General features: G+C 38.9%; 1 protein-coding gene across 3 annotated transcripts in view; it reads left to right on the top strand.

Annotated features, from left to right (window-relative positions):
- LOC145997216 (cholesterol 7-desaturase nvd-like) overlaps positions 1-24,826 on the top strand; it is a 150,075-nt gene that overhangs the window by 49,055 nt on the left and 76,194 nt on the right. For all 3 annotated transcript variants that reach the window (XM_083133993.1, XM_083134002.1, XM_083134011.1), the window contains one exon: positions 15,420-15,466. The gene's annotated coding sequence lies outside the window, so the exon portion shown is untranslated. The remainder of the gene's footprint in view (positions 1-15,419; positions 15,467-24,826) is intronic.

The raw sequence follows: 24,826 nt of genomic DNA, 5'->3' as shown, positions 1-24,826 counted from the left end.
CGATCACCAAGCCATTTTACAAATTTCAAATATTTTTCGAGATGGATTCCATTTGAGATTACAGATCGCCCGCTGGTCTTATTTTGAAATGCTTCTGACAGCCCCATCCGAGGCACAGCATATGCTGTCCAGGGATAATGGCACAGTGTAGCAACAATACCGATGAAAAATTCAACGCCAAGCCATGTTTTAGTCATGACACCTTACGGGAAAATAGAATTTCAAAGTCAGGTCAATGTGAAGGCGTGGCCAACGGGGCGCATTTGACTTGGAGATGAATGCAATGTTGGTCAACGAACCCTTTTTGGAAACAGACGGACACCTCTGGCCCGTGTTTTCAGCACCGTCCCAATTTTCCTGCTTCGGCATTCAAAAATCGAGGCGCCCTTTGGAAGATGGGAAAAGTGCCAAGCAGAGTTGCCATATCACACCTAAGAATGGAACCAGAAATGTTGCTCCATGTACAAAAGCGAAAACAGTCTTCGTAGGTTTCATTTTTATTTAGCGTCTCTTTCTACGACTTTTGGCTAATCACGACGATGAGCATGAGTGTTGATGTGATGAAATTGATTAAGGGACACTCATAAAGAACACTCAACCGACCTCCGTGGTGGAGTGGTTAGCACATACCAAATCACGAGTGTTCTTTGTGAGTCTCCCTTCATCAGTTTCATCATATCATCACTCATCCTCATCGTCGTGATTGGCCCAAAGTCGCAGAAAAGCAACGCTAATTAACAAAAACCAAATTGTAACAAGGAACACCTACGATCAGGTCTGGATTCGAACCTGGAACCTCTGGCGTCGTATAACGCTGTAGTATCCACTGTATTACGGAGGTCGGCGTGAAATTGCTCATTATCGTCCCGAAAACAAGCTATCTTCCTCCTGAAGTTCTTGTCTCCGGTTAACTTATGTTACGTGCCTGAACGGCCGAACCCAATGATCAACATAGGGAGAAATAGTTGGCGGAAGCAACAATAGATGACAGCGCGACGGAAAGGCGGAAAGTAAATTGACTAAATTAGAGGAGACATAAAGTGATTATATTAAACAAAACAAATGAAAGATAATGAATATAGATTAAACCATTGTAAATATAGGATATGAAATATAAATAATAGAGGAACTATAATGATTAATAAAATACTCATGAATTAGATATATAGAAGAGTAAGGAAGTCAAGATGTGTATTCGAATCCGTGTCTTTTATCTCTGGCGAGGAAAAACGCCTCGTTAAGTTTTTGGTTGTTTCCCTGACTTTAGTCGCATTGGACCATAGGTAGTGCTCTTATTTTAGCGATTCTGGGTTGTCGTTATTTAGGTGGCGCTATATCCAGATTTGTCGCCCCAAAGTAATCTGAGTTTTGTTAGCCAAATTCAGGCTTCATGCCGAAGGAAAGGGGGAACGCTCAGATAAAAATAGTTCTAGAGAAGAATAGAAGAAATAGATGATTCTTCTATAGAAGAAATAGATTGATCTTTCTACATAAGAATAGTAGAAATATTTAACCATTGTACAGAAGAAATAGATGATCCTTCTATAGAAGAATATAAGAAATAGATGGTCCCTTCTACAGAAGAATAGAAGAAATAAATGATCCCTTCTACAGAAGAATAGAAGAAATAAATGATCCCTTCTACAGAAGAATAGAAGAAATGGATGATCCTTCTACAGAAGAAATAGAAGAAGTAGGTGATCCTTCTATAGAAGAAATAGATGATCCCTTCTACAGATGAATAGAAGAAATAGATGATCCCTTCTACAGAAGAATAGAAGAAATAGATGATCCTTCTACAGAAGAAATAGAAGAAGTATTTAATCCTGTCATACAAGAATAGAAGAAGAAGTTAACCTCCCCAAAGAAGAAGAAGTTGACCATTCAATAGAAGGAGGAAGAAGAAGAAGCCAACCTCTTTCTTAGAGGAAGAATATAATTTTGTATTGAGAATTTGAGCATATAATCTCTGTAATTGTGAAGGTTTCAGAATATATATTCTCGTTCTTATATCCACTGGCATATATCTCTGCTTTCTGATTTACATTCCAAAGAAGAGAATCCATAATCCTCGAGATTAGTCGTGGTATACAGTGTGCACCCAAAGGCACGTAGCACTTACTGTTAGGCAGGCATATGAACTGTATTATAACGCACCAACCTTCGTGGCGGAGTGGTTAGCACAGTGCTCTGCAATGCTGAGTTCTGGCTTCGAATCCCGGCCAGGGCATCTGTGTTCTTTATGAGGGCCCCTTCAATTTCATCGTATTGCCACTCATCCTCATCTTCGCGATTAGCCAGAAGTGGCAGAAAAGTGAAGTGAAATAAACAAATCAATCAATTTGTATAACGCGTAACACAGTAGAAGCTGAAGTTCAGCACTCCACTTGAGAAGATCTTCCATGGTAGTAAAGTATCCAGGGCCACATCTGGATCTATATTTTTCTTAGTGGAACCAAAAACCTACTTGATGTATTTCTGCACTTTAGGAGCTCAACGAGAGTGAAAAAAAGAACCTACATCTGGGTTCAAAAGAACCAAGTTGGCAACATTGCTTGACAGGGGGAGGGGGAACACGGTAGAAAACAAAAGTTTGGCCCCGTAACATAGCCCAACGGAATGCATTTATGAGGAACGTGTGGCAGCTTCCCTTTTTCCTTGTTATTGTTGGAAGCGAACCAGAAGGCTTCGAGGCTTCTTCGGCTAAATACCATCTGTTGCCTCCAGATCGTTGACTTTGGAAAGAATGTTTTGATTAGTAGAATAAATTTTATTGCCTGAGTGTAAACGGTAATTCACCCGTGGTTCAAGTCCCGGAGCTAAGAGGGTCGCACACGAAAGAAGAAACAGGTCTGAAGATGATCTGATACATGCATAAAGAAGCCTAAGGTAATGATTGGTTTACGTTAAGTTTAGGGCAGTTAAAGTCTACTTAATGCAAGCAGATAGTGGCAGTAATTTTTGGTATCCCGGTAACGTAGTCGCCTTGTAGTCAAGCGTCTCGGGTTCAATGTGCAGTAGTATGGTCGTCGCCAGAAATTTTTGTAAGATGTGAGGCCAGAGGGGGGATATTTATAAAATTTCGGCCCCGATGCTTTCCTTTCTCTTGGACCCTGCCGATATCATCATCATCATCATCATCATCATCTTCTTCATCATCATCATTATTATTATTAACAGTTTTGTTATCATGGTACTTCACTTCCACTAATTTGCATGCTCTGTATTAATAAGACTTGCAAACTTTAAAATATAGACACAAAAAAATTGATTAAAAAAACGTTAATTACACTTCGGCAAAACAATACATTTATGGTAACACTGATAAGTCTTGTTTCCATGTTACATAACATTAAAATTCTGACCAAGGCAAAATTTATAGTATAAAAATATACACTAAAAACGTAACGTTTCCACTCTCTAGCAGGGTCTTCTTCAGACGAATATTCATTTGAAGAAGACCCTGTTAGAGGGTGGAAACGTTACGGTTTTAGTGTATATTTTTATACTATAAATTTTTCCTTGGTCAGCATTTTAATGGTTTCTTTAAATACATTTATATAAGACATACTCGCAGGAAACTGATGAATGAGATGCTCAAAGTCAAATTCTTGCAGGACATAAGCATTCGCTCTGATGGATACCATAGATTACGGCCCGTTTCGCCTTATTGCGTTTTCACCCCCACCCAATACAATATCGCGTGATTTATGTGACACGAACTTTCTCAGGTGAAACGGGACATCCCATTTCGCCTTACACACAAAAAAATTTCCACCAGGGAATATTATCGACATGAAGGGTCATTATTATTAATGTAATAAAACACCATGCTACATTGATATAACGTGAATTTATCGCGTGTTTCTTGGACTCATACTAAGAAACTAACCTAACCTAACATAACCTAACCTAATCTGGTGGTCGTGGTGGAGAGCCAAGGTAGGCAACATCACAAGCTCTGCTCTCCCATTATGAATTACCCTTCAAGTCGATAATATTCCCAGATGGAAATTTTTTTGTGTGTAAGGCGAAATGGGATGTCCCGTTTCGCCTTAGAAAGTTCGTGTCACATAAATCATTTGAAATTGTATTGGGGGAGGTGAAAACGCAATAAGGCGAAACGGGAGGACGCGATGCCAAACTACAAAGTCTGTTATCCGACGCTGAATTTCTGAGGGCAGTTTTAATTCTTTTTAGAACACTGAACGAACGCTCTTCATTGGCATTTGATGGTACTAAATTCTCAGAGCAATGCCAAGATTTGGTAAAAGCACTGCTAAATATTTTTCACGTATTAGTTAGTCACCAGCGGAATTAACTTCATACGTTCTTTCAGTCAAGTGTAAATTCTCATAGCGATTAGCCAAAAGTAGCAGAAGTGTGATGTACAATAAGACAAATAAAAATTAGTTCTCTCCTGCTCTCTTTCTAATATTGCTGTATCTACCATACACCGCTCTTCTCAAAGCCGAATGTACAGAATATTTAAGTTATACAATTTTAAAAAAAGAGGTCATCTTTACAATGCGAACAGGAACCAATAAAAGAGTGCAAATTGCACAAACCTTATTATTGCAAATTGCAGTATTCTTTTATAATACTGGACGGTAAGGGAAGAAAGTAGATGATTACCTAAAACACCGAGAATTATTCACTGCTTTCGCTTGAATTTGCAAGTAATTTACTACAACTCAACTTCTTGTATGTAGGTCGCATAACAGTACACGTTGAAAGGTTGTTAAACTCTTCTATTCTGTTTTATCCTTTGCAATTTTTTAGCAATTGTTACGGTGTAGTTTTAAAATACTGAATGAAATTATTGTGCTCACGTTTAACACAGATTTAGCTAATTCTGATGCATTTGAGCCTAGAAAATCTTCACAGTAACTTTTAAATCCAATACACAAAATTTCACCCTTCATCACATCAAATTCTCTCTAATGTTATATTCTCACTGGCATTTAATATGAGAAAAAGAAAATTGAAGCCGCTCATTTTGCTTGAGCACACAAGGGCTACTGCAAAGATGACGGTGATGTGAGTTCTAGAGCGTTAAAAAAACGTAAATTACTGAATAGGAACTGAATAACTAACTTGATAAACATACTAAGTTCACACTTAGCCTCAAGATGACTAATTTTGAAGTAACTCGCTTTATCAGTCTAATTGTGCAGAAGAAGAATGTTGATTGATTGATTTGCTATATTTTAATTCGCTTTTTGTGCCACTTTTGGCTAATTTGCGAAGATGGGGATGAGTGATGATATGATGAAATTCATGAATGAACACTCACAAACATCCTTGCCCGGGCCGAGATTCGAACCCGGGATCCCAGGCGTCATAACGCGATGTGCTAACCACTCCGCCACGGGGACCGGCTAGAAGAAAAAAGTGAAAGCCACACAGAGAGACAAAAGTTTATTTGGAATAACGAAATAAATAGTTTCTCCGTTACGAAATATATGTTTAAATATGCGACACACAAACAATTACAACCAAATTCGTAATAATCGTACACATTTGCTTAGAGTTATCAAAATAATTAGTCAAAATTACCAAATTCAATAAAAGCTACCAATTTTTTTTTGTTTGTGGTAACAAAAAACTAGTTTAATCAAACGTGTTTTCTAAGCAGGGTGGCTGTGCGAATTAGTTCCATGGCTTTCCTGCTGTGCAGTATTACAACAGCTTCACATGGGCCTCCCCGATGGCGCAGGTAGCGTACTCGTCTTGTAATCTAAGGGTCCCGGGTTCGATACCCGGTGGAGGCACATAGTTTTTCGGATCCAACTTTAAACTGTAGGTCCAGTCCCGATTAGCCTTTCTGTGCATAAAGTGTACTTAAAACAACAATTCAATCAACAACAGCTTCACAGTATATAATACATCTTTGGTTGCGTTAAGTTTCTTCGTGTGAGCGATTAATTGCTGAGAAATCTAATCGAAATATACTGAATCGACAAGAAAAAGTAGACTTAGTTAAGGCTCTACCGGACCTCGCACCTCTCAACCGAATTTTTAAAACAATGGAAGAATCACCCCATATTCAGAAAAAAATCTATCCGTTTAGGACTGCAAGGCTAACGACAGAGAGGAGGGGTAAGTGAAAACGCAAATAAAGGGGGGCAGAAGTTTGTATTTTGGTCATGAACGCCTTTGGAGACTTCTAAGACTTCTTCACACGTCCAGTGGACGAGTGCCAATTTCCTTTTCCGAGTTCCGCCATTTGCTAAGATCAAGGTGTGGAAATGTTTCGTGAACGATTATTGGTCACGTTCGACGATCCATCCAATCAGCGGAGCGTTTATAACCCATTTTATTTCCTTCCTGAGGGCATCGCGAAGACAACGCTCCTTGACTGATTGGTATTATACACGCTATATCAGGAAAGCCACACTTACCGATAGCACCAGCCTCCAAAATGAATTTCGGGAAGAATGGAATTGGTAAAATATTCATCGAATTCACGAATGAGACATCTATTGAGAATCGCAGACGCTGCGACACCTTTTTCGAAAAGCTTTCTACGCGCTAGCATTTATTTATTTGTTATTGAACTCAACAGGTTTTCACCAATTTCCAGAGTTCATTTACTTACCCAAATAATGCTTGACAGTCTAAATAACTTTTGCATTATAATAACAACAAGCAATCGTGTGATATTTCAGGCATTTTTGTACAAACCAATTCATTTGCGTCAATATTTCCATGATTTTTATGTTTTCAGCAGAGACCAAGAACTTATACTTCAAATAAGTACTGAGTAATATGATGACGAAGAGACTGAGGCATGAATATACAGGCAACGTATTTACAGGCGAAGAAGGGAGATTTCTTCATTTCGCGATGTTCAAATGTGCCCCAGTCTCCTGTACTTCTAACTTGAATATGCTTGAACTCCTCTCGCTTAATTTTTTTTTAAAAAATCTATTGGTAAAAATGAAGATTTCACACTGGACGAGAACATAATTTCAACTGTATTTAGTTATAATTATTCTGGGCAGACACGTATCCAGAAATTCTTTTCGGGGGGTGAGCTAAACAATATTTTTACAGATATAACCTAGTCAGTGCAGAAACGGGGGGGGGGGGGGCAAGGAAAGTTTACTTTACTTTCTCTTGGTAGACAAGGCTTAGCATTAGAAAGCCATAGTGCGGGGGCAAAAAAAGGGGAGCAACTGTCTCCTTAACCTGTCAATCTTTAAGCTGCCATTTTTATGAGAACCTGAAATCGGGACGTTTTTATGACTCGACTCCTCTGTTGCAATGCATGAAGATTGTGTTTGTGCTGAAACCATCTCGGTACGTGTGTGTGTACGTGTCAGTTTCACGAGTGATTCATATGGTAGAGAGAGGGAGTGGATATTTAATTTTTGTTATTTACCCTTGCTTTTCTTCAACTTCTAGCTAATCACAACAATAAGTGATGGCGTGAAATTGATGAAGAGACACTCACAAACAGTGCCGCAACTATAAGGGAGGCAGGGGGCATTGCCCCCCCCCACCCGCCCCAACCTTGGATGTTAGTCCATTCTAGAGGAAGCAAACATTGAAGTAAGAAAACAAGACTAGGGGAATCTAAGAATAGCAGGACAAAGGAATACTCAAGATGGAATTAGTTTTCACGTGTTCGTTGCATTTATCTTCCAGACGGCCAAGGGCACATGCAGGGAGCACAGACGGGCAATTGCCCACCTCGATTTCAAATATTATACAAATAAAAATAAATTTCGTAAAATTTTCTTGCTCGTTTCGCTCGCACTATCTTCGCACTTATAGTCCAACTTTAGAGCCATACCTATGGGGCGGCGGGAGTCGGCCTTGGGAGCCAAACGATCTATATGAAAAAAAAATGTTAAAGAGAAAGCCATGGCGCACCCGTAAAATTATTTCCGCCCTATTAAATCAATTTCTCTCTATGAAACTTAATATGAAATATTAATAATGACACTGTAATCCAAGAAGTCAATGACCAATCAAGGGATTCCTATTTGTTTGTCTGGTGTCAAACACATGTATTTCAGCAATAAAATAAAACAATTTACACAATATTTTGCAAAATGGTTAACGTAACCAGGAGGCAAACATTGTCTGTTGTGATGCAAGAGTCTCCCCTTTCAAGGAAAAAGAAACCGTAGTGGACTAAGGGACCCATGTTTTAGCAAGTACAAAAAAATGTACAAATGTCATCAAAGTGTAGAGTAGATAATACGTAACCATTATTATTTAATTAATTCAATTTTTCTTGCATAACAACACAATGGTGTTGTTGGATTCTCGTTAGATTCATTTGTGCGTAAAGATCTTGCATATTGGAAACTAGAAGGAAACATTATGAAGCATGATTTATAAAGGACTCCCTTAATCAGCTCGGCAGAGAAGCCCAAAGCTGTTGGTACATATTAATCGTCTACTAATGTTATCGACCTGTAAATATCAAGTAGATACAGTCCCGATTAGCCTATTTATGTTAAACTTTCTCTTTATATTATTTGGCAATCCGGAAAGGTCATTATCGAAATATTGTTATTTGATGTTGCTCAATTTTTTTTTTTTTTGTTCGTTGGAGTTCCAAGATATCATCGCCTTTCTGTTACTTATCTCTTTTGGAGAAGGGGGCAAGTGCCTCTGTGTACCCTGCTATATATGCCAATGCGACACAATATATTAAAAATTTACCCCACGCTCCCCTAGGATTGACTTCGCCCCCATCCCTACAAAGAATTCCTGGCTACGGGCCTGGTCTGAACACCACTGATGTATCCTCCCATGTTTGCAACTCCATCAAAGCCGAAATCATCAATTTTTTTCATATTCAGGCCTAAGAACTCACAAGTGTTCAAGATTGTCTGTCACAGATTCAGCAGTCGTGTCATATATCGACACGAAACAAAGGAAGTCTTCTGGACTTCTGCACAGCTGGATCGCGAAAAAAAAAATAATGCACAGTGAAAACCGTTTCAAACCCATCCAAAGTTTTGTCTCCAATATGGTAAAATGCCGAATGATTTATCTCGGACACGTTTTTTTTTTTTTAATCAGTGAAGCCAAGGGTGGCTCGGTAGCTCAGTTGGCAGAGCAGTGTCACGGTATGCCAGAGACCCTGCTTTGGGACCTAGTAGAGCCTGCATTTTCCGCTAAAATTTCTACACATGCGATATCTTGCTTTCGCTTCTCGACATTCATAAAATTTTCGTCTAACTGCCCCTTTGGGGTAGTTAGTGTTTGAATGTGTGTCGAAATCACGACTTAAAAGTCCCTTTCCATGAAAGTCTCGGACGAAATACACGAAATTTGGTCCGAACACAAATAAATCATCACTCTAAACTTTCATTTTCAGTTGATTTGTGCAGCTTATTTCATTTTTAATAAACCTCCGCTCCAATACCTGGTATTGTTGAAATATTCATTTCAGAGGCCTTCGATCTATTTGGCTCTTGACCCGAAGATGCTCCGGTGGTTCTACTGTCGTTTATTTATATCTATATTATGTTATTTATATCCATATCATATACTGGAATGTTCCGCACATGAAATGTTGCTGCGACAACACCACCAAAAGAGCAAGAAAATCAATAGCAGGATTATTCCTCAGGATTCTAGAACATTCTCCGCCTTTCCTCGATAATTATCTCTCTCCTTAAATTATGATCACAATATTTTATTTCACACACACAAGAAGCCAAAAACCTCATTTTATCTAACGTAAACCGAAAAAAATGAGGGGGGGGGGATCTTCACCTTTGGATACGTGCTTGATTCTGGGGGAAATAATTGGTTGTGAACTTCACGGAGAGGGACTCCAAAGGTTAGGTGCGATGTGCTACGACGTTGGAATATTCCGCCTTGGCAGATAGCGATCTGTGTCATTTACCCATAACGGGACGGGAGAGCGAACGTGGATTCTTATTAGGAAGAGTCATCGGATGACTGAGCTCTTTCTCTGGCGGCGCCGATGAAAAGAAAAGTGACGATTGCATTCCGTGCCGAAGGGGGCAGGAAAGGCTGTTATCTGGCCCTGGCCATCTTCGATCATTCATAGAAGAAAAAAAATACCAATCTTCCTGCCCGGAGGTTGTTCCTTTGTATCCGGGTTTGTGCTGTTACTGCCGAGAAGCAGCCGCTGACCTCATGTATATTCGGTCACTGAACCACCGGCACACACACACACACACACATACACTCTCGCTATCGCTATAGCCCGATTGCACATATGGCAGCCGACGCCCGCGGCCACGAAAGTCCCTGACCCTGAACTTGAAAACTCGATCCCCTCCCTCTTTCCCCCTTCTTTCCCCTCCGAGGCAACACGGAAGTGGGTAAACCTCTCCTCTGGAGTTTCAAAACCCCCTCATGGCACTCCTCTTCTCCCACCCCTTCTCGATTTTACCTTGAGGAAAAAGGGCCCAGTCAGACGCACGTGTTTCTCCTGTAACTAAACCCTAAGGAAATGCTTCCTACATTGAAGTTTTTTTTCCGATACCAACCAAAAAGAAGGGAAAATGTTCAATTTTTCATTGATACTGTAATTACAGTGCAGTGGGAATTGTTAAAAAAAAAACTTTTCCTAAATTTCTTGTTATTTTTTATCTGCTTTTGGGAAGTTGATAAGAAATTGTAAAATCAACCTGTTGCCATTCTCCCTTCTCTTCATCTATTATGGCCACCATCTTCGGAAAATGGCGATCTATCTTTTAACTATACCCCGCGACAGGTTAAGTTTGCAGCAGGTTTTATGTATTAATCCGCGCGAGGACGGTGCTCAGCATCTCCGATGCGAGTCTTGCCTCAACCGCCGAGCTGTTCATATCACAGACATTGAGAAAATGGGCAGTATTGCAGCGGAACTATATTCTGCGCGCACGTTTGGGTCTACATGGGCGAAAAGTTGCTGCAAACTTAACTTGTCGCGGGGTATAGTGATGTGCAGGATCCCGTACAGCCAGTACGGGGGGGGGGGGGCATACTTTCCCGATCACGAACTTGGAGAAATGATTTCCCGACTTTTAGGGATCCCGAACAATCGGGTAGTTCCAAATGGTCATGTTTAAACGTGGTTAATTCTAGATGTTTTCTTCATTTTAAGTGTCTGAAACCTCTCGGAAAATGTTAGTTTTAGAAATGGCGTGTAGAATATGGAGATTTCCACAGTGTCGGAAAATTTAGAACATTTCCCGTCCGAAAGGTTTCTCGACTTGGTCGGGAAATCACGAACTTTTCCCGTTCCGAACTTCGGGATATAAAAGAAAAATCCGCCCCGACCAAAAAATTTCTGTCCCGCTTACTTCTACTTTTAACGAGCTGCTACATTTGAAGCTATGCTGGAAAACAGCTTTCGAAACACTCCACCGAGATCTAACTTTTGGAACATTCGATCTGTTGAAATAAAACAGGAGCTGATCTGTACGTACACTTCAAGAGGTTGACTGGAGACATGAGGGTTTAAGACCATCCAACTAACATTAAACAATGGATAGGATCGTTTTTAAAGTATTAACGGTCATTATATAGCTACCCTAATTAATGTAATTTTAATGATTCAGTTTTTAATAATATATTTATGGTGCACAAAACTGCAATTTATAATTCATTACCTGGACCTTCTCGATGGTGTAGTGGTGGAGGCACGAAGCGGTTCGGATCCCACTTTAAACTGTAGGTCAAGTACCGATTAGCCTTTATGTGCATAAAGTAGACTTAAAAAAAACAATCTCGAACGAACAAATTTATAATCATTGTTGCATGATAAAGTATTCAAATTAAAATTGAGAGGTAGAGTGTTAAATTTTAACGGTGGAATTTTACGGTATTTTAAATTTTAGAGGTGGAATATTGTAAATTTTAACGGTGGAATATTGTAAATTTTACGATAGCTAAACGGTGGAAAATTGTAAATTTTACGATATCTTCTAACACTGTAGAGTGATTCTGGACAGATGAAACGGTCAGAACCCTAGGTCGATTATTGAAACGAAATATATATATTATTTTAAGAGCCGGCCCCTGTGGCGGAGTGGTTAGCACATCGCGATACGACGCCAGGGGTCCCGGGTTCGAATCCTGGTCTGGGCATGGATGTTTGTGAGTGTCCATTTATCAATTTCATCATATCATCACTCATCCCCATCTTCGCAAATTAGCCAAAAGTGGCAGAAAATGCGAAGTAAAATAAATCAAATATTATTTTAAGAACTCTATCCTGAGCTGTGTTCGTTCAAGGTTCGGCTGAACCTCGAGATTATTTTTTTCGTTTTCTATACTTTGTCTGGGGAATCTGTTGAGCAAGGTCGCGCATAACGGTTGAGAAGGGGAGGAAGAGTAGGCGGATCAAGGCAGTGCGCGCTGCTGCAAACGGCTGGTACCTGCAGCCGCGCTTTTCTTTCCATGGGCTCGCGCGTTCATTGGCCGAGCCCTCTCGAGTCGCTGCTTGGACAGAGCCTTGTTTTCGTTGTCGTTCTCCCGAGATTCCCGGGACAAAATTGTAGGACAAGGCTGATATTTCGAATCCTGAAAATTTGCAACAGCGTAGTGGAACCAGAGTGACTGTGTTCTGGAAATATACTAACGCCTCGGCTGAATCGACTATCTCGCAAGGAAATGCATTATGCTGTAATTCTAATGATTAATATCCACGTGTCATTTTCTTCCAAGTTATCAGTCGTACGTACATAGAATGACACATTCCAGCCAGACACGATAAGGCAGAAACTGGTTGCCCCTTGTTTGAACAAAGCTTGATGAGGATCTTTGTGTCGGGACTTTCCATAGATGAGCCTGATTCTGTGAAAGAATATCGAAGCACTCAACTTTACAGATAAACTCGGAGACCTGATAATTCCATTGTAATTCCATTTTTATTCCAGAAACATGGTGCACAATATAGTTAAAAAAAAAAATGATGATAGAGTAGGTTTTTTTAAAATCTATCATTAGTAATTCACCTTTAGAGAAGTTAATGAGAAAGGTGCTATTTAAAAACCGATCTTTATTAATTCACTACAAATGAGAAACCATTTCCACGAGTGTAGAAAAAATGTTCCTGATCACAGTTAGAAGTTACCGTGAATGTTCTACCGTTAAAATTTAACAGAATATTTTTTTGACAACAGTTAAACAGATATCAACAGTTTTTTTTTAAAATTTAAATTCGAATATTTTATTTTTCATGAAGATAGATAACGATTATAAATTACAGTTGCGTGCACCATATTTTTTAAAACAATCATAAAAATAACACTAATTAGGGTAACTATATAATGGTGTGTAATACTATAAAAACGGTCGTGGACATTATTTTATAGTTGGATGGATGCTTAGATCATTATTTCTCGAGTCGTCTCAGTGGAGTAGTGTTAATACTAAGTTTCGACGACAGGGGTCCTGTGTTCGAATCTTGGCCTGGGCATTGATGTTATTTGTGTTTGTGGCGTTCTTTCATCATCATCATCATCATCATCATCATCGACGCGATTAGCCAAAAGTGGCAGAAAAGCGACGCTAAATCAACTTTTTACAGTGTATTTAAATAGTTTAGTATGAAGGAGGTACCAAACACAAAGATTTTTCCTAAATGGTTATGAAGCATTTCTAAACAGTTTTAACTTCCTTGAATTCGAAATATCGGAAGCCAGTTTGGACTAGTTGCGAACGAATGAAAGGTGATAAAATGCAAGTGATTAAAGGACAATCACACACACGTATAACACGTATAACGAGACAAAAACCATGCAGAGGATTACTTTGGCTGCGAGTCCAGGCCCCACAACCTCGTTAGTCTGCAGGATTTAGTCCAGGGTGTGCTACGTGGAAGGGAGGTTGACATTTAGGTGCCTTCTGAAAGTTCACCCCTTACACCCCTACTGGATAATTTACAATATGTAGTACTTGAGTACAATTGTAAAGTATTACAGCACACCAAAAAACGTAAATAAAATAATTTAAGAGTATAATATTATAAAAATGATGGATGTGCTTTCAATATAACAGAGAGCCACGACGAAACAATTCAATATATAAACTATAAAATGGAGTATCGTTAAAAATAATTTAGCAGATATCAGTGGCGTGCCAAAGGGGGGGGGGTTGGTGGGAGTTACAATCCCCCTTTGGGCCAGTTTTTCTAAAAAATGAACGTCAAAGACAGGAAAAGATGGCAATATGAGGCTGAATAATAATAAAAAAGTACACGTAACCCCCCATTTCGAAAATCATGGGCACGCCACTGGCAGATATGAACAGCGAGAAGAGTTAAATTTATTCCAGCGTCTCCTTTATTCTCAGACAAACTTCTCGTTAAGCACGTTCGTGAGTTAGGATCCTCTTCGCCATTCTCCGACTAGTGTTGTCTTTGAAGAAGCTCTAAATTCACAAACCAGACACAGAAAAATGCCAATAACGGAACCAGGAGTTGTCACCAGACTGCTTTTTTGCCGTCGCCAGCTCAAACTGGACTTCCCGTGGACCATTCCGACTGGAACTGGAAGACAATTCCTAAGTCATGAAAGCTGGAACAATAAATATCGCGACTCGGGAAACAGGTGGTGGAAACTCCACGTATTTCTCCCAATGCCACACAGCCTTTGACGATCACTGTCAAGGTTACGCGACTGTCCTTAGACCGTTGTGCAACTATAATTTTGCCAGATAACATCAATATAAATAACTTCGGGGAAACTTGCCTTCATAATTGGGAGACTAAACTGGTCTTCTGTACTGGATGTCGCTTCATGCTCTGGATTCAAATGGATTTTCTCTAAGAGCTTCGGACGAGTTTCTGTTGATATTAGAAAGTTTGGTGCTGAACTACGCTTCATAAAAGGTGTCGCCTTACAACATAGCGTTTAGAGAACAGCAAGGCAAATAACTTACATAAAAGTTTCAATCTCTCCGCTTCTTTTCAACACTGCTATCACTTTTAGTATAGTTTTATGCGAGAAATCATACAACATGAACTTTATGACTAAAATTTCCTCCTAAGTTTTTTGAAGAACGAGGTGTGTAAAGGTCAACAATAAAATTGAATAAGTATGCATTTCACTATAGAAACTGTTCGAAATGTTTAAAAATCCAAAACAGTTGTGTTAGATATTCACTTATCTGGTGGATCCAAGCATATATTAATAATAAACTTGGCATACAATTGGTTAATTTTTATTCGTTTCTAATAGTTGTTATTGTATAATAACAATTATAATCACGATAATCGTTATTATTATCATTATTATTTCTACTATTCAAGCTCAAACACCAGTGTGTAGCATCCATTCGAAAACAAACCACGAACTATTTTTTTTGTATCATTTTTGGCGTTGAAACCAGCGCTGCTTACACACTGACAAAAGCACAAAACTTTACAGTCGATAATTAACTTAATTTACATAATTTGTATTTTAAAACTGATCCTTTAATTATTACAGGTTCTTGAACTTCTTCCAGGAGGGAAATAACTCAACTCATCGAGCAGGTATGTATATTTTCATAAATTATTTTCCATAAGCGATTCTTCAAATATGTTGTAGGGCACTTGTTGGAACACATCCTCTCCATACCAACAGTTCCTTGGTATGCAAATAAGTTATCCCATAACGAGGGGTTAATGGCAAGAGCACTCCCATGTAATTTTTTTTAATTGTGAGTCATCTTCATCTCTTGAATGCACCGCGCGGAATATTCCTGAAGTTCTAGCTGTATATTTCAGGCTGTTGGATAAGTTTACATAAGTAGTTTAACATCTTTAAGCAGAAGAGCACTAACACATACATTAGGCTTGCTATGTTACCAATATCTAAAGCTTTACATGGTTAAAAACAAACAACTATACATGCAAATATGTCATAAAAACCTAAAAAATATGCACTTAAAATATTCAAAATAAAAGAGAACGTGAATAACAATTATGATAACAAGTCTACTGCTATAGTGGAACCACAAGCAAAGAAACCTGCGCATTCCGTGCACCGTACTCCCGCGTGGAGAGGAGGGGCAAAGTAGAGCATGCTTTCTTATGGCTTGAGCTGAACGGAAGAAGGGAAAGCTGCGCGGAAACTTTTCGGCGAAGGTTTTCTTCCTTGTGGTCGCTCTATAAACCAAGAAACAAGTCAAGTTATTAATTTTTACTGAAAATGTTACCTCAAAACTACTTTCAGTAATTCATATTGGAATATTCAATCAGTCAATCTCTTAGAATGATAGCCGGCCCCCGTGGCGGAGTGGTTAGCACATCGCTATGACGCCAGGGGTCCAGGGTTCGAATCCTGGCCTGGACATGGATATTTGTGAGTGTCCATTCTTCAATTTCATAATATCATCAGTCATCCCCATCTTCGCAAATTAGCCAAAAGTGGCACAAAAGGCGAAGTAAAATATAGCAAATCAATCAAGCAATCTTAGAATGATAGCTCAGAAAGATGTTAACAGTTGCGATTTTCATTTTGGAAACATGAGATAGAGGAGCTATTTTTTTATTTTATTTTACATATAAAATCCTGTGAACTGACTGCAAAGAATGATCAATCGAATGATTATTCTAATGGTGTAACGTATCAGCAGTTTCTTGCCATTAAGCAAGACAAATTTATCACCCCGACTCAGTTCCTTGATTTAATCCACATTTTTTTTTTTTTTGTTGTTACAGCTGAGTTGAGGAGACTAGGTTTTCCATTGTTATACAAACAATATTCCAATTTGAAAAACCTTAAATTTTTGCTAAAAGAAGTAAGAAATATGACGAATTCTCAAAAATATACATCTTAGATACATGCACTTATGGCATAAATGTCAATTGCCAATATATGCAACATAAATCGGGTTTCATTTACATACACTTTTGTCAAAATGTATGCGAAAACAATTAATGTATTTTGAAATATGCCTTTTCAATAATAAAAAAGAAAAAACACGCATTCGCATATAAATTTTCTGTTTAGTTATCAAAGATAATTGAAAGGAAAGGGTTGGAAATATTAGTATTCGTTGTTGTGGTAAGTATGAATAAGTGTAATAGCCAAATTTGTCTTTTTGACTGCATATCGTAGGATCTTTTGATGAACTGCATGTTATTGTTTCATCCTACTTTAAAGACACTTGATATTTCAGTCGTTACTAAAGGACATTCAACAACTCTCTTCAATTTCAATGGCACCAGCACCGGGTGTTTGTCTACCATAGGCTGTACGAGACTGGCTGGATACCAATTTCCGGAACACTGAATAGGTTGTAGAGGAGCCGCTGAATGGGAGGAATAGTCGCCGGATTTGAATCCGATGGACTATGCTTTCTGGGGGTTTGTTAAATCTCTGGCGTACAGCGTGAAGATGCACGACATGCCTCATCTTCGCACAAGAATCAAGGACGTATGCGAAGCCATTGGCTCAGATTATGTCCCCCATGTGCTCAACAATTTGCGATTCCGCCTACAAACATGTGTGGAACTCAACGGAGAGCACATTGAACAAATACTGTGATTTTGCCTATGGTGCGGGACTTTTCGGACACCCTGTATATATTAAGTCTACTGCAAGGGGGAGGTGAAAACATAACTTTTTTCCATGAGGGCTAACGTCACCTTACCAAGGATGGCAAGGAACGTATACTTCGAAAGTGTGACAATACTTTATTTTGAATTAGAAAAGCAAGTAACATTTATTTTACAATAGAACGTAAAGAGCACAATGAACCACTCATTTCATGCTGAGGGGCAAGTGCCTCCTCTTGCCCTATACTGGATGCGCTTATGCGCCTGCACGCCAAAATAGCCTATTGGAGAAAGTTTCGGTTTCATTTCCAGTAGAGGAAGAATCGCATGCAGAGACAGAGAGAGAGAGAGAGAGATGGTGAGAAGGATATGGAAAGAATTCGAAAAACAATTGAAGTGTGAGACTGGAGAAAAGGGGAAGTGAGAAAAAGAGATAGGGGAACGGGAATGAAGGAAGAGGAAGATAGAAAAAGGAAGAAAGGGAGAGAAAAAGCAGAAAGGGCGAGAAAGGAAATAAGGAAAGTGATAGAAGACAGAGGAATAAGGGGAGAAAAGATAGAAAAAGAGAGGAAAAGAAGGAAACGCAAAGAAGAAATAGAGGAAAAAGCCTATAAGAGTAGAGAGAAAAGAGGTGGGGAGCTGAAGTTGCGATACAACCCAACCGAAATTTTGAGAAAATTAACTTTTTCAAGTAAAGGACTCGGGAAAAATTGATGTGGTAGATGACAACCTCCTTAAAATGATCTACGATTACCATTGTTATCTTTTCTTTGAAATACTTTTATGACGATGACAATTACGAAATATTTTATTGTTTATCTGACTTCCCATAGAAGCAGAAATATAATATTCACCTTTATAATTCTAGCTTCCTACGAAAAAAAATATCCTGCGTACCCTATTGCCTCTAATGTATCCAATAGAGATCGTACCCTATTCTGAAGCCGTGAGGTAGGTAATCTACCTTGAACTACTAACTTCCAACAATGCAAAATGGAACTCGCCGCGGTAGAGAACTCGTAATTCTTGTTTGTGAGGCAAAGGCTGTAAACGAAGACCCAGGGAAGGATATTTTCGTTCGAAAGCAAAAGCACTTTCGGAACAGACGCAAGTTTCCCCTTGACCTTGGGAAAAAGTGGTGCCGCAGAAAGTAAAAAGACCAGAAATTAGTTACGGGGGGAGGGGGGACAGCTGCCGCTATTTGTTTCTCCATAGTTTACCTGCGTCGGGTGACCTACTCCCCCTCCTTTTGGCAGTCGCTAACCTGTTTTCCGTGTCCTTTTCCAGAGACCCTTTTTGGCTGCACGCATTCTTCCCTCCCTCGCCTTCCGCTCACAAATATTTTGATTCCCGCGGACGGTCAAAGGATTTATGGTTTCGACTGCGACGAAACGCATCTGCATGGGTGGGGGGGGGGGGGAGGGAACTGTGTCCAATGCGCCAAGGGCCGCATGCTCACCCCATGTTTTAGCCTGCAACAGTGGCGTATCCTGGAAATTCGATCTGCTTTACGGCAACAGGCCTTATTTTTATGTAATAAAACCGGCAAAACAGGGACACCTAGATCACAAATAAATATATCTTTATCTGTGCTTAGATCCTGAACTGCTCGCTAGCCCGCATGGCGTAATGTGTGTTGCCTAACTCTACGGCGATGTGAGAAGGTGGTTACAAAGTGTTCTCTTTACACTCAAGTGAGAAATCTAATGTGCAGTGTTTCAAACGTCACACAAAAGCCGTAAAATATACTTACACCAGGCCCGTAGCTAGAATTGATCTCCAGGGGGCTCACAGGTTATCAGGGGGGGGCTTTGTAAACCAAGTCCATTTTTCAAAAGTTTAACAGTGTGAAATGAAGGTAAATTATGTGTGTGTGGGGGCGGGTTCAATAAGTTACATAAAATTTAGAAATATACAAAAACTACATTTTTCTATATCTTTTAAAACATTACTTGAAGCGTTAACTGACTGCTTCTGAACTCATCCCTTACTACACACTCCATACTACTTTTTATGATACAGATATTTATATCACACAAGAAAGTATGCACAATATTTAATCATAGTGCCTACAGTACATTCCACCTCCGGCCGAAGCAATTAAACTCCACTTCATTCCCAAAACATTTTCACTCTTCACTGCAAACAAACAAAATAGTTTTACTAACGTTAAGGGGGCTGACAGCAGTTCCAGGTGGGGGGGGGGGGGCTGACGGCAGTTCCATGGGGGGCTGTGCCTGCCTGGCTACGGATCTGACTTACACCTGGAATTTTACGTTTTTGGACAGGAAGTTCAAATAGACATTTTTGTGATTAAAATCATTTTGGCAGATATGTTTTTAGGAGTTCCGTTCCTGCGTGACTACAAGGCTAATGTGGACTTTCAATCCAATCACTTGCTACTTCGCCTCGATGATGTATCATCCTTGTCTGAGATTATAGTTTTTAACGTGGGTGCGAATGAGCAAAGGAAGGCTGTGCACCACGTTTACTATGACAAGTGGATGGCTAGTGTGGAGGATTTGAAGTGCAAGGTCATTGAAAGTCTTACCTTGAGTTTTTCAGAACGGAGTGAATTGTTAGAGTTAAATATAAAATATCAAACGACGTTCTCTGACAGATCAGAAACGGTCAAGAGACTGGAGTGTAAATTTGATTGATCAAATTCCTGCATTTCGGAAGCGTTATCCGATTCCTATCGCTAAACGTGCTGCACTCAACAAATAATTATAACAGTGAAAGAAAAGGATAGTTATTCAAGAAATGTTTTATTACGCCTTTATTGTCACAGAAATCATGAACTCTGGTCTAATTTCATCACTAATATTGTTTTGGATTCTAAACAATGCGATCTCACAAGTCAACCGACCCTTGCCTACAAATGGATGCATTTTGACTGAAGAAGGGAAATCTCCGAGTGCAAGTGAACTCATTTATCCAATTGTTGTTTTGTTATTTTCATTATTCAATATTGTTGAATAGAAAGAAATTCATTGTTCTGCTAAATCTTGCGTCAAAATGCAAAGAGAACGAACTGAGTGTAATAACGAAATCTACGTTCATTTTTGTTCGAAGCAAGAATGTTGATTTTCTGTAAAAATCCTGTAACAATTAACGCAGCTTGCGACTGTAATCTTCTGTAAATATTTGAATGTTTTCCTTTTTTGTTTTCTTGGAGGCGAAGTACAGTTTGTGACAATACTAAGTTGTAATTTTTTTCTCGTGTTTGGCTATTGTTGTCAAAGAACCGACAACTTTTTCTCTTGTAATTATTTTGTGTTATTTTTGAGCCGTATGTCTTTAAGAATCTTATATGTTTCCAATGTAAGATAAAAGAGAAGATTTTGACTGTGAAAGAAAAACACGAATTAAGTATTGCAGACTAAATATTAAGCTCTGCGCACACATGTAAATTCTCTTGCGATCTTATCTTGTAACAATGCTATGAGTTGATAAAAGATATCTTAAGACTGAAAACTGTTCGTGTACGGAATGGAATTGTACACTAACTTTTGATTGTTATCTTCATAATCTGTATACTCTAAATATGTTGCAAAACATTTGTGTTATCAATGTTTAAAATAGGGTGATTTTGCCAGTAGTCAGCCTTTTAAGAGAACTTTTTATTTCAGTGATTTCGTGTGAATAAAAATCTCAGTACATTTTCTAGTAATCAGGATGTAAATAAAATAGAGAATTGCAGTTTTATGTCTGCAGTATTTATTATAGCACAAATAAACCACAAAATATAGCAATTAAGCTCACATTGTAAAGAGAGCAAAAATCCCAGTACTCAGCCACTGAAATTCAGAAGTCAGCCATGGTCAACACTAGTAGTCAGCCTGCAACTGCACAAAGATAATATAGGTTGCCCCAGGCCAGATATTGTTTCACAGAGCTGTTTTTTTATGCATAAAACATTTTAAGAGAGTATATATTTAAAAATGAAGGTTAACTTATCATGTAAGTAATATTATGTATGCCTAGTAGCATTAAATAGGTATACTTGTGGGTGACATTAAGAACACCTGACTTCACACAGACTGTTGTTTTTTTTAAAATTAAGGATAGGCCCTAGTATAGGTTTTATGAAAGAAAAAATACTTTTGTGAGAACTATTCATTATTTGACCCAACTAAGCACACTCTGGGCAGGCAAACACTTGCTGAGATACAACTCTATAAGGCAAGTTACACAGCTCTGTACATTTCAGGTGGAACCAGCGAATACAGTAATCACAACCAATATTTTTAAGATCATCATCTTCGACATCACTTATTAAATCTTCATCACACACTGCACATTTTTCATGACTGTCTTTCCTTTCTCCAGTGCTACTGTTAGATGGGCTAGGTCGGTGTGTCTTTTGAGATTTTGTCTTTGAACTTTTCAGTTTTCTCTTGTTATTCTCCGCATGGTCTTTTCTTCAGTTTTCTTCTTTATTTCTAACTTTTCTGCCACATTATTTCTCCATGCCTCTGACAATATTGTGTGTGAATTTTTTTCCTTTTTTCTGTCCTTTGTTTCCTTTCTTCTTATAAGACCAGGCCAAAACAGATGGCTGTCAAATCCTTCTGGTGAAGGGACTGTTGGTGATGGAGGAGTTGTGTCTAATGGACACACTGTTGTTGGAGGTGGAGAGAGAGATTCATGCATCCCAGTGGTTGCTGCCGATGGGGGAAGTCTTGTTTCTGGTGGGGAAACTGTTGCTTGAGAATGTCCTGTCGTTTCTGGTGAGGAAGAAACAGTTGGTGGTAGGCACTGTACTGCTCCACCTGAAGAATTAGCTACTGGGGAAAGGGAACTGGTTGTTGGTGGAGAAACTGTTGGAAGAGTAACTACCTATTCCTGATTCACAGTGTGTCAGATCAAAAGTAGGCTCCACAAGTCCACTGGTAGTTAGTTCCTTGATACATTCCAGGCGCAAGATTTCCCAAGTCAGAATCAATCGGATTATCAGCAGAAAGGCTGTCTGCATCATCTGGTGGAACAGGGAGAACCTCATGCATTTCTGACTAAACACAGGTAGGGACAAGAGAGTGTTGAAATGCATGTAGTTTCATTTTCTCCTGAAGTCACTGTTGCACTGCTGCTTTCTTCAACAACTGCTGCCACATCAATGCCTCTTCTCTCAAGTCTAGCTTGGAAGTGTTTAATTACAACAATTGCAACTTCACATTCATCTCTTGTTGGTTTCACTTGAATATTAGTATTAACTTCTTGTAAGTTTGTGGTCAAAGACATCTGCTCCAAAGCATTCTGCACACAGTTTGTGTAGTCTATGGCCTTAGTGGCTCAGTCGGTAAGGCCTGCCCTACTCCCCTACACCCTGGCTACGGGCCTGCTCTGCTATATAACATGTGAATCAATGGAAAAGCATGAAAAGTGAATTATTGTTGACCTACTCCCGTCATTCAGTTACCTGTAGGCTAATTATAATATGACTACATCTTCCAGCTTGCAATTTCAATATATTTTTCTTATTTTAATATGTGCTCATACCAAATAAACAACCTGATTATCAATGCAATTATTGCGACAGGTGAAAGAGGCACTTTATAATAGCTAGAATTTTTAAATGCCTGTGATTTTCCTTCTTCAGCAGAGGGGGCTGACTACAGGATAAGCCGGCACCAGTAGTCAGCTACTTTCGTGATATGGGGGCTGCCCACTGGAAGGATTTGTCTCATAGCATTTTAAACAGAACCATGTTACAGGGATTACTGTTCTATGTCCAGAACATGCTAAGATAGTCCCAACGAGCCAACTAAGGTTAAATCCAGTAGTCAGCCCCTGGAGGCTGACCACTGGCAGGAAGCCAGAATCCACAACTCTGTACTCAACCCCCCCCCCCCCCGGTCGACGTTCAGACATTAATATACAGCTTAAAACGTCTTTGAAACAAATCCTTATTCCTCCTAACACAACTACAAACAAAATATTTGGTAATTCTTCACTAAATAACCTTCTTGTTACCTATTTGTTATCACAGTTGCTGTTGTTACTTTTTTCGTTAGAAAAAACACGTTCTTTCATCAGTAACACAAACAGCTCCACTGGATGGTTCATTCCTTCTTCACCAGATGCCACCGCCTTTCACACAAAGGCTGGCTGACTACTGGAATATGGTTTTCCAAACCTGTTACCAAGTATAGAGACAAGGTTTAGTGGCGGCCTTATAAATGTACATTTTTTGTGATGTGGCTGACTACTGGAGGAGGCTGACTTTAGGAACATCCACCCTATTTTGTTGTTAGTACATTTTCTGGCACCAACAAGTTGTACCTGTATGTATATTTATATATATAAAATTACTTTTCGTTTTTCTCAGTAAATATTTTTTTATTTGGAAAGGGGGATATTGTAATTATCCCGACTTGTCCGTTACTTCGTTGTGTTATATTATTATTTAACGAATATTAGTATATAATGGATAGTATATTATCTCATGTTTATTATAGTTTCACTAATTTTAGTTAATAATTCATATATATGTTCATAAATATTATATTAATGTATTGAACCAAATTTCCCAATATGGCCGCCTTTATCATCGTTAACTTTATATACTGATATATCTAGAAGTATAAATAGCGGCAAGTTTAAGCAAGTTTTATATATACAACACCAATAGTTTTATTCGCTTTTAAACGTTCTAAAGATTGACGTAAGTTTCATTTCAATCAGCTTAGTGAAGCCGAAGTTATTGATTTTTAAGTTAAACTTCTCATTATTTCGAAAGCCATTGTTTATTTGTTTAAATTTTTGTGGAATAGAAGATCACGTGTTGCCGTTTGCATTGTTGCCATCACATATCAAAATTCACTGTGCCAGATGAATGTACCTTTCATTATGTTACTGTTCAAACATATAGATTATTTTTATTCACTCTCTGGTATTGAAAATTTATAGTAGCTCGTACCACTGAGTCAGTGGAAAAGAGTAACGTTTTTTTCGTTAGCTGTTAGGAGGTCTTTCTCAAGACGCTAGAGAGAGATGTGCTTCGCGTAGCGGAAAATTAGGCTTACGCATCTCTCGTCGCAAGCTGTCTAAACTGTTTTATTTTTAATTTTGTCTTACGTTATATACGCGCGTGCGTTAGTCGAATAAATTGTAATTAGAATACGATATCCCGGTTTTTCATTTAAAACTGAAATACGAGTTAAAATACCAGAATCGCGGGTGAACAACCACGTGGACCTCAACGGACTTCACAGGTGGACAACAGGGGAAGGAACCCAGTATTTCTGCCCGAACCTTGGAATGTTACCATCATGTTCTGCTGAGCTAGTAAGGTAAGTTGTACCAGTGAAGTGCACCGCTACGAGGATCGTAGCATTATTCTGTGCG

Source organism: Lepisma saccharinum, chromosome 1 (assembly GCF_977018435.1).
Source record: "Lepisma saccharinum chromosome 1, izLepSacc3.1, whole genome shotgun sequence".
Lineage (NCBI taxonomy): Eukaryota > Metazoa > Arthropoda > Insecta > Zygentoma > Lepismatidae > Lepisma > Lepisma saccharinum.
This window is presented reverse-complemented; position numbering and strand designations above follow the sequence as displayed.